Source organism: Tasmannia lanceolata, unplaced genomic scaffold (assembly GCF_043159265.1).
Source record: "Tasmannia lanceolata isolate RefF3 unplaced genomic scaffold, GAP_Taslan_0.1 ptg000002l, whole genome shotgun sequence".
NCBI classification, from domain to species: domain Eukaryota; kingdom Viridiplantae; phylum Streptophyta; class Magnoliopsida; order Canellales; family Winteraceae; genus Tasmannia; species Tasmannia lanceolata.
The window spans coordinates 48,375,012-48,393,583 of record NW_027518679.1 but is presented as its reverse complement, the minus strand read 5'-3'; positions in this window follow the sequence as shown (position 1 = coordinate 48,393,583).

Here is an 18,572-nt window from a genome sequence, read left to right as displayed (position 1 = left end):
GTAGGGAGTCCTCTGGCTATTGATAATATTACATTGCGCGCTTTTGGACTTGTGAGTCCTGCGAACGAGTGTTCGCCTTGGGTTACGCTACTTGCCAATAAGGTTGGAAATTGGCCACAGAGAAGACTGTTAAGTATTTGATTTCCAAGTGGAAAAATGCAAAACCAAGTGTTTGAAAATATATATTCTTTGTCATTGATTTCAAAGTGGAAAACTGCATAACCGAGTGGTTGGAACTGTTTTTGTAAAAACATGTATTTTTCTTATATAGCTTATGTATAAATGATTTTCTTGATTCTTATCAATTTCTGCATTGGCTAAATTTTATGGCATGTTACTTCTTTTCCGCACCAGCATTGTTTTCGTTTTCCTATTAGCTGGCTTGGATTTGGAAAACCGGCTAGGCTGTTAGCTCATTATGTAGTTTAACAATTTTCAGTAGACTTGCTGAAATCAGGCACTTGGATTGGAGCTTAGGAAATTTCTTGCTTTCTTTCATTATTCGAGTTAGAGACTTTTGTTACTTTATTAAGGTGATTGTCGTCTAATAAGAATTGTTTGGATTTAGACTTTTGGACCTATATATGTATTTCGTTTGAGCTTTAATTGAGACTAAAATTTCCGCTTTTATTAGTCGCTCTAAATATTGAGAATAGTTGGTTGTGAAGAAGCCTTGCATGCTTGTGGGGGCGACCCTACCGGTGTGCGGCGGCTGTCACGTGCGCCGGACCCTGGATTTTGGGTTCGGGGCGTGACAGAATCCATGGGGTTTTTTAAACTATGACAGACATTTCGTCTAAGGACTCATTGCTGGTGGAAAATGCTAAGAATTACATTTCGTCTATTCAACCCACAACTATATTCAGGTTTTACTGCCGTTGGATACACCTTAATTGTATGATCAGGCACTTGATCCTCCCACCCACATTTACTGATTTCTGGAGTCCTTTATCTTAAGAATAGTTTGTTCGTTTGTCATGGGCCCAACACCATGTGGGTCACCTCATGATGTTCTACAAGATCAATGGTCTCAATTGCACGTACATGACCCCAAGTCAGACCCATAGATTGGCACAATTGTAGCGAAGATTGATTAGAATTATCAAAATTTATAATTCAAGCTTAGTAATTAGGAAAGGAAAATGGCCCAAGCCCAATTAAAGATCCATAATGAGATATAAGCCCACCTGAATCCCAACTTTGATCGAAGAAAGCATCTTTTGGACTTCGGATTCTATGTATACCAAAATCGACTTTCATTATATCCAATGACTTGGATCAATGTTCCATAGTATTTATACTCTTGTTGAGGCAAGCCCACTAAAGGCCTAATTTTCATCCCTTGCTGCCCATAAAGGTGCAACTCAGGTCGACTTTTGGGAATTTGGGTTGAGCTTTTATAATAAAATCAGGTCAGGTTCGGGTTGATTCAAATTCCCTTTTTTATCATAAGCTTAACCCTACGTGTTGGGGTGAAACTAGACTACAAACCACCCGATGACACATGGCAACACTCGCAAGGGCGAGACAATTCCACTCGTCTAGCTACAGTGCTCGGCACTTCCCATCCCAACAAAGCAAGGAGCCGAGTGGCTGGTTGGGCAAAGGACCATAGGGGCCGAAGGCCTTTGCTCGAGTAACGCCTCGTGAGGCTTTCCCTTCACAGACCGGAATGCCCGGAGCCCTTCATGATGTCACCAAGTGACCAGTTCGCTTCCATTAACCTGGGAGATCACGTAAAGTCCCATCACTGGAGATAAAGCGTACAGGATACAGACCTACCATCCTCGTACGATTCATCAACATCTCCCAGCCGCTATTGGGGATAGTTTCCCTCACCTGTCACAACATAGTCTGGACCAGTCGTCCCTGCCTATCGTGTAACTCTAGCGCCAACGCTTCACCAGCGATTATCACAATAACATGTCACATCACGCACATGAACACGAAACCTCCGGTTAGAAAGGAACCCTCCACTCTACGTCCGGGCTTTTAGCTGGCTCCACTCCCCTTCCTCCTCAAGGAAGTATTATGAACAAAGCATGACACATTAACACTACGACCATGGTGCGCGTATCTACCCGGCCAACCTAGCGGCCGCACATGATAAAGATCAACGATCCATAACATATTCAATGGCTAAGATGATCTCCAATTCCTTATCGTGAGTCCCATATGAAAAGTCAACAAGGACAATGGGATAAACTCTCTCTAGGCATGAAAAAATAAATATTAAAGGATTTTTTAAATTAAAGATATTTAAATTGAAATTAATGCCATCTATTGATTTTTTGTCTTTCTAATAATTAATTGATTATGAAATACCAATTCTCTGCACCGTGGAGCTAATTCATGGCTCTGTCGCTTGCTCTTGAGCTAATTCCTAGGGGCCCTAGTTGGAAATATCATTTCCCTTTAAATTAGGGCCCGTTTGGATACCTCATATTTTGTATTTGGATTTGGAATTGAGTTTTGAGTACAAAATGAATAGATCTGCCAGCTCATGTTGAGAGGGCGGGGGGCGGGGGGAGGGGGGCGTTACTTCCTACTGTAGGGGAGAGGCTGAGGAGGCAAGAGGGTGAAGGAAACTGCCAGATCTGTGGAGTTCCAATTACTTATTTCCACAGCTTATTTGGAAATATGATTTTTTTCACTGGCTGAATTGGAAATTAAAGGATTTGATCCGGATCCAAATGTCAATGCAAAAAGGGCTGCAAATGTAAGAATTCCAAATCAAAATCTTCTCGGCATCCAAATGGGCCCTTGATGTATTTGTAAATGAAACAGCAAGGCTTCTTTAGAAGTCATTAACTACACCATTTAAAGATAAATGAATATAAAGCCATTTTAATAATTCTATTAAAATCTTTTTAAGAGGATGAGGCCCTCAATCTTCTTGGTTTATAGAACACCTTGTACTTCTTCCATGTATTTTTCCACTGTCATTCATAGCCTAACGGTAAGAGCCGTAATCAACCCATGAAAAAAAAAATGCCTAATCAAATTCCACCTCTTTTTTTTTTTTTTGCAAATTATTGATCTCATAGCCTTAAATAAACCAGGTAGTTGCATCCCCATGACGTTGAAAAGGCGTCACCTTTGCCATTTATATAGGGAAATGATTTCAGCACAACTATGTTTTGATACATGCGCTCATGTATCTTGTCTTTTAGCATTTAATTGTCACGTAAGTGCTTTTTGAGGACCATAAAAATCCTTTTACAGCTCCTTAAATATAAAAGACAAGAAACATGAGCGTCAGGTATCAAAACATGTTTAATTTCCCTTTATATATAGAGCTACTCTTGTCATTGCCATATTAAGTTGTGAATGTGGCTCAACTTGCTAAAGTTATGAAGAGAAAAGGTTTTAATATGCAAATTGCAGTCTTAAGGCATAGAAAGTCTTGTATTCCATGTCAAAAGGTCTCCCCACTACACCATCCCACATGATACACAAAATCTGCCCCTTGGACCCATTACTTCGATTCGCCATGAAAAATAAGTGGTCGTGAACACCGAAGACATGAGATGGTCTACACCCTCTTGGTAGGGTATTTCATTTAACAACTACCGACCACAACATTTGCAAAGCTTCTAATTTTCTTCGTACCCACTAAAATTCATAATAAAGTAGAAGAATATTCGAAACACTACTAAGTTGGCTAAGTTGATACAACTACTGCGAAATAATAGCAATTCTTGAGTGTGATTACATTTGAAAGTTGCTTGGGTTGAGCTTTGATCCCTGCAACCAATCCCATATCAACAAATGAATAATGATAAATCACAGCACGGTGATATGGTATCATGTCAATGATCCCCAATTAATGTTAGGCTTAATAGGATAGGCTAATGATATTGGCACTTCCATATTTTGATAATTGCACTAACTCGAGAAGCTCTCCAAAGCCATTTAAGATAGAAAAGACAAGGTGAGTTCCTCCAATGATCAAAACATGGTAGTGCCAATATTAATACCCATAGAATATTTAGAGTATTGTTTACACATACTCTACTTTTAATTTTAGGGCACTTTAGGAAAACCTCTACTTTTATTTTTAGTGTACTTTAAGAAAAAAATGTGTTTTATTTCCGCAATGACAGGTGAATGACACCGTTATTATAATTAACGTATGTCTGGCATCGTACGATGCAAAAAGAACAAAATTACCTCTTCTTTTTCCTTAGTTTTTTCAGTTTTTTATTCATTGTCTTCACCACCACCGAAGGCTATCACTGCAACTCGGAAGAAAAAGAGAAAGAAGAGGAAGAAGAAGACGAAGAGGAATAAAGAATGAAGAATAAGGAAACAAGAAGAATCAACGTCAGGAAAAATGGAATACATCGGGAAAAATAAAAAAATATGAAGAATAAGTAGGAAGAGCTGGGGCTGAGTTGTGAAAAGTTTAGGGTCGAGTTAGGAAAAGTTGGGGTGGAGATGAAAAAACAAAGAAAATTAGAGCAGAAGAAGAGGACATTTTGGTCTTTTTCATCGTACACCGCCAGACGGATGTTAAATCCAATAACAAGTCATTCACTTGTCATTTCAGAACTAGAACACATTTTTTTGTAAATTAAACTTATTTTTACTTGTTATGTTTATGTCTCGAATTTTATCCGATGTATAATATTTTATATCATTCCTATGGCACTCATAACGATTACAGGGTTGTTCTGACTTTTACTCTGCCCCACCTCTATGTGAGAGGTAAGAAAATGAAGCACAAAATAATAGTATTTTAGTCATGTGAAAATTGTAGTATTTATGCTTTGGAAAAACTGTTTTATCATGATTTGGGTTGGACTCTATACAAGATTCAGGGTGGAGATTGAGTATCTTGCATTTTTAATGTTCACCTATAGTGGAAGCTCATCGATTGCCCTAAACCATAGATGAAACAATCAATTGCCTAATAGAGTTTAAAGAGATCCTTTCCTTTTAATTAGGATTTTATCAGCCCATTCCTCATTGGATTTCCTAGAGTTCTAAGAGGACTCTTTCCCAACGAAATTGAAAGGGAAGCACCAATGTAAGAAATTCTGAGGTCATTTTGATAACAACACCCCTTACAACTTTAACAACACTAAAGTCCAATTTTGACAAGTACACCCATACAACAAAAACTTCACACATGGGGCCGGGGCGGAGCCAGGATTTATGCATAAGGGGGGCAAGCTTATCCAGGGTTATACATAGGGGGGGGGGGGGGGGGGGGGGGAGGCGTTCAAATTTTAAAGGGGGTTAGGCCAAATTGAGTTGGGCCTATTAAGGATTTCGCCCAACTCAACTGGGGCAACTGCCCTCCTTATGCTACATGTAGCTCCGCCCCTGGGGCCGGGTATAACATTTCCACTGTAAATCTAGATTTAACTCTATTTGTTGAAATTTACCATTATCAAACTAATTTACTCCATTAACTACTATCACATGATAATTACTTGGGATGTACTAGGGTCATATGCCATATGAACAGTGGCATCATTGCATACAAATGCATGAGTATTTGTTTGAATGAAAGAAATCTGAATTGTATGAATTATGCTTATCGTTGAGCACTGATTTATGCCATTGAATTTATAAATATTTTATCCCTTTTCCAGTGGATAAGGTGTTACGTGACTCATAACAGCTAGTCTTCTGATTAGTGATAAGAAGACAATCTTCCCATAAATAACTAAACAGAGAAGAAAGTGCTTGCCTAAAATTGGTGGGACTTTAGCATTCACACGGCTGGTGACAAGCACGCTAAGCACTATCTCTTTTACTAATCATTGTCAAGGAGTGGGATCTATGGTTTTCTTTCTACAAGACCTGTCGACATTGCAAAGCCTAATCACAATAATAGCCGATGGGTAAGACTTCATTTTCCATACCTTTTATAGTTTAAAAAATGGTGGGGGATTCGTTAGAGAAGTTGTTGGTTCATATTCAATGAGACATCGTTTACAAATAAACTTATTAACCTTGAATCTTAGCCTAGACTCTCGAGCTAAATTAAGTCAATTTGGATGATAGTTGGAGCATCTTAATTTTACAAATGATTTTGGCAATACTATCTCCAGCATATAACAAAGTAAAACTCAATTTACACCCTTGATTTGGTTTTCACTACCAATCAGGATTAATGTATTTGAATCTCCTTTATATCAATGACTTTAAAACTTATTTAGTCCAAACTTTAGATTTACAAGTAATTTAGAGAACCAAAAAGTACCACTATAAATCTGTCTCACTTGTTAGATTGTGAAATACCCCAAATGAATTCTCCTAATTGGGGGCAAATTCGTCCAAACCTATCTTGGGGATTTATGGAATTGAAAAGGGTATTTGGGTCAATTAAAGATTAGGGTAAACTTAATTAACCCTAAGTATAAATATAAATCTCAGCAATACCTATAGGGTATCCCCAGACTGCCGGTCCGAGTAGTAGTCAACATTATCGAGTTGTCGGTGATAATAGCAGTGCCACCGATTTTTTAGTTAAGTGAGGTCTCTAGCTTGGGTACCTAGGTGGTGTCGATGCATGATTGTTCATTGTAGCATTTTGCTAGTTTCGTTCTGTTTCGAGGAAAAAAGGGTTTCAGAAGCACTAAACATATGTATTGTTGTTGTCCATGATGATTTCCAATTATGCCTATTTCATTGAATGCATGTTTATTTATACATTGGTCTCATACTTTTTGGCATGCCTGGATCCACTAAGGATCCCCATATGATGCATTGAGCATTATCTCAGCCCGTTGAACATTTTATAGATCCTGAGAGCTGAACTTGGGTGAGATCAAGAGGAGTGTTGCGGAGGCATATCAGGATCTATTAGATTTATTTACACCTTTGTTTTATTTCAGTGAGTACATTGAATAAAATACTGTGTTGATTTTATTGACTATCGGGATAGGGTGAGATGACTTCTATAGTTTGATTGATTATCGTTTTAAAATTTAGCGTTGGAACCATGTTAGTTTGGATGTTTGACTGATAATAATGGCAGTTAGTTGAGTTACATGCTTGATATCCTATTCCTAGCCTTGCATATATTTGCGAGCTTTACCTGTAGGTGTGCGGAGCTCTGAGTGCCTGCGCCAGCGTACATGAACATGAGTTCACACACATGCAAGGCATTCCACAACCATTTAATACACAGAGCAAAACTAAATGAAATAATCAAAACTAAATGAACTGTCATAAATGAAAGTCTATTGTGGAAATCAAATCATCAGTCCAATCTGGACTACAATGAATAATATAAATAAATAAAATAACTGAAAGTCTAATGTTATCTATAAATAAATCAAAAGCTTAGTCCTAGAGTCCATCCTTCTCATTCCCTATTCCGCGAGACAAAGATCTCCTGCTGTTCAACATTACTAACATCAGTAATAAAGAGTGAGCTAACGCTCAATAATAAACAAGTCTCATAAACAGGTAAAATCGACAATAAGGAATCAATATCATGGACTTTGAGAATTAGCACATGCATCAAGCAATCTCACAGACATTCCATGAATTTATTGTATAAAATGGCACAATGAAACTAGCCCACTAGTCTATATAGTCGAGGTACCTCCCCCGCTAACCTGCAGAAAGCCAAGTCCCCACTAAACCCGTGGAAGACCTTATCCGGGTGATACTGTAGGAGATCATGTCCTCACTAAACCTGTGAGTGACCAAATCTCACAAACTCTGAGAGATACCATCTCCGCTAAACATGTGGAAGATCATATCCACGTAAAACCGGCGAGAGATATCATCCTCACTAAACCTGCAAGAGACTAAAATAAATGTGGATCGTACCAAGACACAACGTAGACTAGGAAAAATTCCCGATGTCACCGTGACAATCCATCTGGATCCAAGATTGTCCCATAGGGACCACTACTATTTCCTGGAGAACCTGGACATACTCATGTCCCTTGCTTAAGCTTGACTATTCCAAGTCAACACTAGCGTAACCATGCCTATTTTGTAGTTTCACAATTCAGAATCTATTGATAAGTAACTCGAAGTAAACTACGTATCATGAATATATCATAAGCCTTCTTGTATTTCAACACACTACTGGTCAATCAAATATAATCTTAGTACATGCATAATCTAGCACAAAAATCATCTTCCATATGAAATAGCTTATATAAGGGACGACTCTACTGACAGTGGTTTTGATCGAGAACTTCATCACGCAAAAGACCTCTAACCACGGTATTCGAAACTCCACAAAAGTCACCTAACATCATGATCATCCTCATATTAGGATCGGAAGAGCTGATTCTAGCTGTGCAAAATCCCGTCACTCGGGGCGAAACCAAGCTGTCGGAACACCCCCCCAGAAGACCAACCCAAGAGTTGACATTCGACCGAGCAATACATACATACTGGATTTTTTTCCAGTTTGACCCATTGGGTTCGGTCGACCGAATGAATCTTCCTTTGGTCAACTGAACGCGCGATTTTGGGTTTTTTCCAAGATCTCAGTTTCCTTCCTTTTTATGTGATTTTTACCGGAAAACTTCCCCTTTTGCCTCCTAAAAACTATCCTAAATCCTTTGTTTTAGTTCCATTGAAGTTCTTACTTCGATTCGGTTTCGCCAACACAAACCTCCCATTTTGCAACAGCCGGTCCAATAAATGCCTTCTGCGATGGTCCCTAGCAAATCTCATGTTTTTTCGTAAAACGTAACTATCTGGCATCTATATCCAGTGAGTTTTTTTTTCCTAGCAAACACAACTCAACTCAACTCAACCCAACTCAACTAAGCTTTGTCCTAAACTAGTTGGGGTTTGTTTTTTTTTTCTTCTTTTTTTTCTAGCAAACACATTAACCAAAAAATAAAAGAAAGAAAGAAAGGTGATTCTAGAACTCATGCATGTCATGTGTACACAATTGTATCTAGTCCCAACATAACTGGATAGTCCTACAAACTTATTAAATAAGGTGTCTTCATAGGCCCTGATCAAGTAGGTCACCACAAGATAATCCACCGTATTGAAGGCCTCAATCTATGTGGATACTGAAGTCATACATTTAAGCTTTCAATTATGAATATTTAGTCATGTGAGCCGCTGGCAAATTGTGAACCCATTTTAGTCAAAAAGATGGTTTCTATTTTCGCGACACATGCCCAACAAGACAAAGGGAGAGCTCCAGGCAAAATCAGGGTTAGATGAGGAGGCTTTTGTCATTTTCACAATAGCTTTCATTTCAATAACTGAGCCCCCTTTTCAAAAGCGTTTTCCCTAAATTATACAATCTCATAATCTTTGCATCTTTGTCATCGATGATGTGAGATCCCACTATATGGGAATTTGGGATTAATATTTATGATGCTCGGTGATGTAAGAACCCACTAATTAAATTCTAATTTTAAATGCATTTAGGCCTATTGCTTAGAGTTAACGTACTTCACGACTACGAACGACAGTCAGGCTACTTAATCAGCCCTATTTACGTAAAAATTTTACAAGTTAAATTTGAAAAGTTACTTTAAAATATCAATTAGATTCGCTTTCAAATTATTAACAATAGAGGTTTGTCGAACTAGAAAAAGTTGCAAATACCTATAAAACTTTTTGACCTTTCACTCTTACTTGTATGATGAAAGGTTTGTGGTTCTCTCTATCTCTCTCTTCCATATTCTCCTTTCTATTCTTTTCTCTCCTCTCTACTTCCTCTTCTTCTTTTCTACCTCTACATTTTATTCTTCTTCTTCTTCTAATTAGTCTTTTCTTCTGCCTCTTCTTTTATGAAATAAAGTGGCTAAATTCTTCGAAGTTGGCAGTTATCACAGTCATAATATGTCCAAAAAAAATGTTAAAAATTTTGGGAAATGATTTCTGCACTCCAATGTTTTGATAAACATGCGCTGCAGTTTTTGTCGTATAGTATTTAAAGGGCTGTCAGAGGAGTACTACACGACAAACATGTGGAGCACATGCTTATCAAAATATTGGAGTGCTGAAATCATTTCCCAAAATTTTTTATACAACTTTTATAAAATACTAAAAGAACAGATTTACAACTCTTATATAACTTTTATTGCACAAATTTTATTTTATTGCTCTTATGTAACTTTAACCACGCAAAAGCTTTTCTGATGCTAAAAAAATCCATAGCCGTAAATTATTTTTTTTGCAGCGCTAAATATATTTCTATAACTCTAAATTTTTTTAGAGCATTAAATATTATTTTATCACTCTTAAATGTTTTACACTAATTTTTTTTCTCCAAAACACATTTTCACCACCTAACCTCAAATTTTTAACTTTTTTTCGTTTCTTTCAACTTCTTCTTCGGTTTTGTATTTCCCTATTTTTTTCATATTTTTATTTTTCATCATCTTCTTCTTTTGATAGTCCCAATCATTTGTTCTCTCTATGAAGGCTTCAGCAGCTATACTATACTTCAGGAAAAAATTACAAGAAGAAAACAAAACTTGTAATAAACCTTAAACAAGGAGATAGAAGAAGAAGAATAGAAAGAAATAGGAACCTATAACTAAATATTCATTCTAGGGTATTGCCCCGAAAATCTCGGCAGCAGCATGCTACCCCTTGAACCCCAGTGAGTTGACCACGCATCTCGGCCCACATCTGCATTGCACACACTAGTCCGTTCAAGTGATGAAAAATATTAGAATATGAGATGCTTTACAAAACAATCATAATAAAATAATAGAACATCTGCACAACAAAGAAAAAGTGGAAATGAAAAAAGAAAAAAAAATAAAAAAATAAGAAGAGGAAGACCAAAAATAAAGCTTTAAATCCAGAAAAAGAAAAGGAAAATAGGAAAAGAAAATAAAGTGTAAAATGAAGTGCAAATATTTTAGTGTAGATATCTCTCAACATAATGAAAATTACAAGGTACTCACTAAAAGGGAGAACTAGTGGGTGAGGTTGTCTTCTTGCCTCGTGTTTTATGGTGAGGGAGTGCTCCTTTGTGGGGACTTGTACAACGTATCTTGAATAAGGTGGGGCATGGTAGATCCTCATACCATGATAATGAGATTAAAGCTAATGACGAAGCACGTGATCCGACCGTTGAAGACTCTCCTCGACGAGTACGACGAACTCGATTTTGATGTAGCTTTTAGATCTATCTAAGCCTTAAGCTTGGATCAATGGAATCACCAACTATTCTTGGTAGATCCGGGACCACTTAGAGAAAACCCATAGCCCAATTTATTGATGGAAAAGTTGCTCCCATTAAGCAACACCTGATACAGGTGCATTCCAGCCACAATGTTTCTAGCCAATTTTCAAGCCCGTTTTTGTACCATTAGATGGAAGAATTTCGAAAAGTCATAAACTAGGAAGTTGTAGCCCTTTGAAATATGTTTCCAACGAGTATTTAGATACTCAACTTGGCCAAGTGGTTAGTAAGTTATAGCTATTTTATTTGACTGTGTTTGTTAGCTCTTTGACTTATCAACTTTTGTTTGAGTTTCTAAGTTATTTAAGAGTTTGTAAGTCCCTAAACTTATTAGTGCGTGTTTGGCGTACCGTTTAAAACATCGTTTGGCATTTGAAACACCGTTTTGGGGCCAAACGGCCATTTGGGAGAGTTTGGGTGCGCAACCACCATTTGAAACACCGTTTTGAACCCTCAAAACGGTGTTTTGCAAACGGAGGGGGGGGGAGGTCCGTTTGCAAAACACCGTTTTGAACGGAGTTTTTGGGCTGTGGGTTTTTACATGTTTGCCCTCACCAAAATCCATTTTTACGTATATGCGCGGTTTTATACGTTACGTCAAATACCAAAAAAATGGGGGTGTTAATATCATTCTTGAGGACACAAATTTGTTAAATTGTTAATATTTAATTCAAAACAAGGGACTGCTGATATCATTATATGATCTCTTAATTTCGATTTTCTAAAGACAGAAGAATTAAAAGAAACCCTAGTTTCTTACTTTCTTCATCTACTTTGCAAAATTGCAAACCCTCTCACGCCTCACTGCCTCAGCGCCTACACTCGTCCGTCAAATCCGGCAAATCTGGCTGTTGAGAAGAAGAAAGAGAAGAAGCCCAAAGGTATAGCCATTTATTTTTTTGGCAATGATGTTTAATTTTAATAGTGTTTGAAAAAGATCCTAATGACCTTTTAATATTGGGCCTAATGAGAGAGTAGTTGAGTTACATTGAGGCCAACCAAACAATGCCGTTTTTGGTCATTTTACCACTAAAACTCTGTTTTGGGGCATTTGCAACCAAACACACAATACATCTGTTTGCCGTTTAAAACGTTGTTTTGATCTGGCCAACCAAACATGAAAACGCCGTTTGGCAAAACGCCGTTTTGAACCAAAATGTCATTTTGCAAAACGGCATTTTAAACGCTATTTCAAACGGTACGCCAAACACACCCTTAGTGGTTTAGCTTGAACGTCATTTCTCATGTTTTTCTCTATAAGAGCCCGACAAACATTTGTAAATGGAGTTTTTAGTTGAAGAAGAAAAGCTTTTTCTATGTATTTGGCCAGAATTCTATTTCTTGTTTTTCCTCCACAACCCAAAGGATTGGTTTTCGTCGATCCTAACTGTATCAAAGTTGTATCAGAGCATCTAGAACCTTGTGACAGTGATCGTGAGGCGATCCTACGTTAGTGCTTACTAACGAGAAATTTACACTAGTTCGAGTTTCTTAATGGCCAACCGACGTCGTCGAGGTCTGATTGAAAGAGAGACTCTCAACTGAGGGCTTTGCTTTTAGTGCGTTTTATAAACCTGAAATGAAAAAAGGGGAAGGCTTTTATATAACACACTTATCCATGTTCATCAACTGTTATAATGCAATGGCTACGCTCACTAGTGGTATTAGAGGTTTTATTGGTGTTGAGGTAATATTGTACTATTTTAATTTTAAATAGTGGACTTTTTTGTTGCCTTGTTCGTGACTGTAACCCATTCTGATGAACCATGTATATTCTCGTCTTGTGACTGTCTGTGTTTATATTCTTTGCTTTTTTTTGTAAATGTGGTTGTTTGGCATATTTTTCTTATCCTATTTGGGCAAGATCTTAGATTTTTCCATGTGTTCGTCAGTGGTAGTTTGACTGGTGTTATTGGTGGTGGGTCTTGACCGCAAACCAATGGATGTTGATATTAGATTGAGCACATTTTGTACAATATATGAGAATCTTATTGTCATTTTACACATGAGATAAGTGAGTTTTATTACGAACAATAAACAAAAGAACCTACCAAAAAATGACACAAGAAAATAAATAATGGTAAAGCAACTATAGAAACGCAAGTACATGCAATTTGTGCATTTGGAGAGAGAGAGAGAGAGAGAGAGAGCTTGATTTTTCGCATGCCTTTGAAAGGAAAATATAAAGGCTTGGTACCAAAACCCAAATCCAATTGTTGACTGAACTAGAAAGAAAGCGAGAATAAATTATTCAAAATCCTAAAAAATATTTTCAAATTGCTAAACAACACTAGAGAAAGAAACTCACCACTATCCACGTGAACTAAGTTTTTATAAGTTCCTTTCTAAGATTCCATTACTGTTTTTCGTCGACCAGATTGTAGACTAGCCAGAAGCCAATTTTGTATTTTATTTCTGTTTGGCTATATGTAAATATATCAGCAGTAAAATAAAATTAATTTCCTGGAATCTTGGTCAAATTTTCTAAGAGCGATCCTAAGCTCTTAAATGCCTTTGCTGCGGGTGTTGCCCATTACCCAGAGTCATATTCACAAACAAATCCATACCTTGTTTTAAATTGATTAAAATGCCACATATATTGATAATTTGAGGAGTGTTAAACTGAAGGGTGCCCTTACAAAAGCCCTGCCGCACACGGGGTCCAATTGCATTTATCATTCCTTTAATTTTGCATTTTCCAGTGCAGTTATGAATTATGATGTGTGACATGGATCCAATAGGGCCTCCTCATGTGTGGGCTTTCACAAAAGTGCCCTTCAGTTTAGAAGTCCTTGCATAATTTATAGTAGGAGTGGACATGGTTCGGTTCGGTTCGGTTTTGGGGCATACCCAGAACCGAACCATATATAATCGGTTCCCTAAAATTGGAACCAGAACCGAACCGAACCAGAACCATATATAATCGGTTTGGTTCGGTTCTGGGTTTACCCAACCTTGAATAAAAGCACAACATATGATGAAAAATGAAAGAAAATAACAGAAAAGAAAAACCCAATGAGAAAATAGCCTCTGAAATTCACAGAACACAAAAATCTCATGACATATTCACCTTTTCTTCTCTGAAAAACCATGTAAACCCCTCACAGAGAGCCATGCATATTGAAAATCTTAAAACTCTGAATTTCTCATGTGGGCATGCAACTAGAAAAGAACATGAAGAAGATTAAACCCATTGACCTTGAATAAAAGCAGAGCATACCTGGTTTTTCACTTAAAATCGGAGAAGATGAAGGCAAGTTGCAGGTTGCGAGGTTGGAGAGAAGGAGGCGGCGAGAGTGGAAAGCTAGGGTTTCTTCTTTTTTTTTTATTTTACGATTGTGATTTTTGTTGGTTTTTAACTTTTTACGACTTAAAGTCGAAGCAAATCGGTAAAAGGGGGGTGAATTAAAATTTTAAAGGCAAAGGAACACGTTAAAGGGGGGTGAATTAAAAGGGGGATGGGTGATTTTATCAAATGCCTAAGTAGGTTCGGTTCTCGGTTCCGGGATCCCAAACCCAGAACCGAACCGAATTTCAACTGGTTCTAGATTTTCCGAACCAGAACCGAACCATATATAGCTGGAACCGAACCAAATGTGCCGGCTCGGTTCGGTTCGAACCGGAACCATGTCCACCCCTAATTTATAGGCAATATATCGGGGGAGGTGATTTCCACGCTCCAATGTTTTGATAAAGATGCGGGAAGCATCTTGCCGTGTAGTATTAAAAGGGCTTAAATTCTTTTTAAGAACCGTAATATTCTACCGACAACCCTTTAAATGCTACACGACAAGATACCTCGCGCATCTTTATCAAACATGGGAGCGCTGAAATCATTTCCCTATCTGGTAGTCAATATTAAACAGTAAGTAGACATAAACATAATTACGGATAAATATTCTAAAAGACTATAGTGTACCTGAAATTGATAATATATTCTATAAATCATGATGCATACGAAATGATGAGACTTCCTTATCAGATTAGCCACACCTATACATGGAAAGCCTTGTGATTATACTCACCATACAAAGATGATATTGATTTTTTTAATGTAACTCTAATGTTTTCTTGGTGTATGGTGCTTAGCGGAAGAGCATAAACATGTTTGGTGCAATGCTTCAACAGAAGAGGAAAAAAGAATCTTCCCCCTTTAATCACATCAAAATCCGCCGAGATTTGATTCTGATTCCTTTGTAAGTTTGTCAAAAGGAATAAGACTTGCGGAGAGATGAATACGTTTTAGAAAGATAAAAGCTTTCTAGGGTTACTTTATTTCAAGGCTATAGGCCCACTTCCTAAAACTAGATGTAACACTCTTTTTAGGCTCTGTTTGGTTGCCGGGTTTTTTTTGGTTCCTAGGATTTATGTGGGAGAAAAAAAATCCCAGGAGATTGGTGGGGAAAAAAAAGTCCTAGAAGTATCCCGGTAAAATAAAAATCCCATGTTTGGTTGACCGGACTATGGTGGTAAAAAAAAAAAAAACTTTGTTTGGTTGCTTGAACTGTTGGGAAGAAAAAAATTCTTCTCAAACTTATTTTTGTGCCTGCGATTATTTTGGGATGGGATGAAAAGGCAATCATTAAAAGGTGGGATTAAAAAATTCACCACACAAGCAATCATTACAAGATTCAGATTAAAAAAAACCTAGTGCTAAAAGGCAACCAAACATGGGATGGGACCAAAATTTTACTAAAATTTCCTGGGACAAATTAAAATTTAACTGGCAACCAAACGGAGCTGGGGCCGGGCCAACTTACCCAACCTAATCAATTCCTTGTTGATAAGATTTAAGCAATTAACTTCATAAGATTATGTATTGATTATTAATTTTTACTATTATTAGTGTTACAAAATGTAGATGTTGGCCAAAACGCGGCCAAAGTAAATCGTTGTTGACTCGGCCCTAGTACTCGGCGCATTAGAGTACTCATTTGACATGATCAAAACTCGGGGTCTAGAAGAGTTAAGATTAACTATGCAGGAAAAAAAAGGGGACTCGTATAAGAACACGGCTAGTAAAAAGGATTCAACTCGGGCAAGTCAATAATACACGGGGTATTTTAAAACTCTGATTATTATATGCACCACAGGGTCATCTATAGAAATAATGCGTGGGCCTCGACAACTAGGGACACGCCAACCTTATCGGTCTCCTTTTGTGGGTCTTGTGGGTTAGAGTATGCTCATTTCGCCTCACCACAACAGTGTCCGTCGGCAGAACCCACATCATCACTGGGTGCGGCCAAACCTTACATGAAAGGTCACCTGTCAAGCAATGAGTGGGTGCAATGAAAGATAAGTTTATGAAGGTGAGATGATTGTGTGTGTGTGTGTGTGTGTGTGTGTGTGTGTGAGAGAGAGAGAGAGAGAGAGAGAGAGAGAGAGTTTTCCTCAAACTTTTGATAGGGATGGGTAATCTCCACACGACAATAATGATAAGATTATATTGGTAAGAAGCTATTCATGTGGTAGAAAAAAAAAAGCATGATAGCAAATGATAAGACTGTATATTCTTTTCAATGTCACGCTGAACGGTGTGGACCCAAATTTAATTCAAATTTTGTTTGGGAAGTGACTGAACAGAGGGTCCCATTTTCTCTCACAGATGAGAGCAGGCCCTCTACAGTTTCTTTGCACTATGTGCGTTTTCCCCCTTCGGCAGGTCAAAGACATTAATTTCACTGGCCTGTTTTAGCATACTAGCAATGAGATGCATATGGCATGCATGTATCGACATCTATTAGAAGGGAAATTGAAAGGTATTTGTTAGATTAAGTGTAGCTCGTAGAAAAGCATGAGGGGTGGTGGTGGCCCATTGTGTGGGAAATGTGCCATCTTGTGGGCGTCCAGTTTTTAGCCTCCTTTGGTCCGGGTGTGTGAGCTAGGGTGTATGTGATATAAATCTGGGACACCTTACCTTTTATGGATGTTTGTTAATATGGTGCATACTCAACTTAACTCATCTATTCACATCATTCGATTAGATAAGGGTTCTGAATTTTTCGGTAATGACATGCTCTTCTTTCTTCACCATACCAACAAAGTTGTGTGTCTACCCCTAACAAAATGGGGGGTGGGGGGGGAAGAAAGCATAGACACTTACTTGAAATTGCTAGAGCTTTACGATTTCAAGCTCATGTGCCTTTGTCTTTCTGGGGAGAGGCGTCCTTACTGCTGCATACTTGATTAACCTACTTCCAACACCTCTCTTACAAAATAAAAGTCCTCATGAAATTTTATTTAAAGTTACACCAAATTATAAACATTTGAGAGTTTTTGGTTGCTTATGTTATGCACATATATAATATACATCATAAACATAAGTTCGATGTGCGAGCTTGTCGTTGCGTTTTCATTGGTTATCCATATGGACAACGTGGTCACAAAGTCTATGATATGGATACCAAAACAGTTTTTACCAGTCAAGACGTTGTTTTCCACGAATCCATTTTTCCATTTCAAACTTTAGCACCAAAACCTCCCCATAATGCTATCATACCTCATCTAACCTACCTTGGCTTTTCACCAAACAATCCATGCAATGCAACATAACTAGACACCCCATCCCCAACCACCAATTGTCCTCCTCCCACCGATGTCTCTCTTCCCATTTTGAATGAGGCTCCCATCCATCAATATTCCACAAGACCTTGGACCGCCCCTCGTTACCTTGCAGATTTCGAGTGTTCTACTGTTGTCTCAAGCTCACCTCCATCATCTTCTTCAGAGGGCATTCCTTAAGATACACTATATCCTTTGTCCTATTTCCTATCTTATACCAACATTTCTCCTGCCCACCGTGCATTTTTAGCTACTATAACTCATGTTTCAGAACCTACCACATTTACTCAAGCGGTTAAAGAACCCCATTGGAGAGAAGCCATGGCAGCCGAAATTCGTGCTTTGGAGGAAAATAACACTTGGACTTTCACTACCCTTCCACCTGGCAAAAACCCCATTGGCTACAATTGGGTGTATAAAATTAAGCATTGCGCAGACGGTTCCACTGGACGATATAAGGCCCGTTTAGTAGCCAAGGGCGATACACAATGTGAAGGATTAGACTATAATGAAACTTTTGCACCTGTGGCAAAATTAGTCACCGTGCGTTTCCTTCTCGTTGTAACCCAGTGTCCGTCAATGGGCCTTACATCAACTAGACGTCAATAACGCTTTCTTACATGGTGATCTTGACAAGGAAGTTTACATGAAACTTCCACCTGGTTTTTCACGACAGGGGAGCTTCGTGTTCGCAAGTTAAACAAGTCCCTTTATGGCCTAAAACAAGCCACGGGAAATTGGTTTTCCAAGTTTTCACATGCTCTACTCGATACCATTTTTGCCCAATCTAAGGCAGATTATTCCCTATTTATTCAGCGTACTAAGAAAGGTCAGACTTACATCTTGGTATATAATG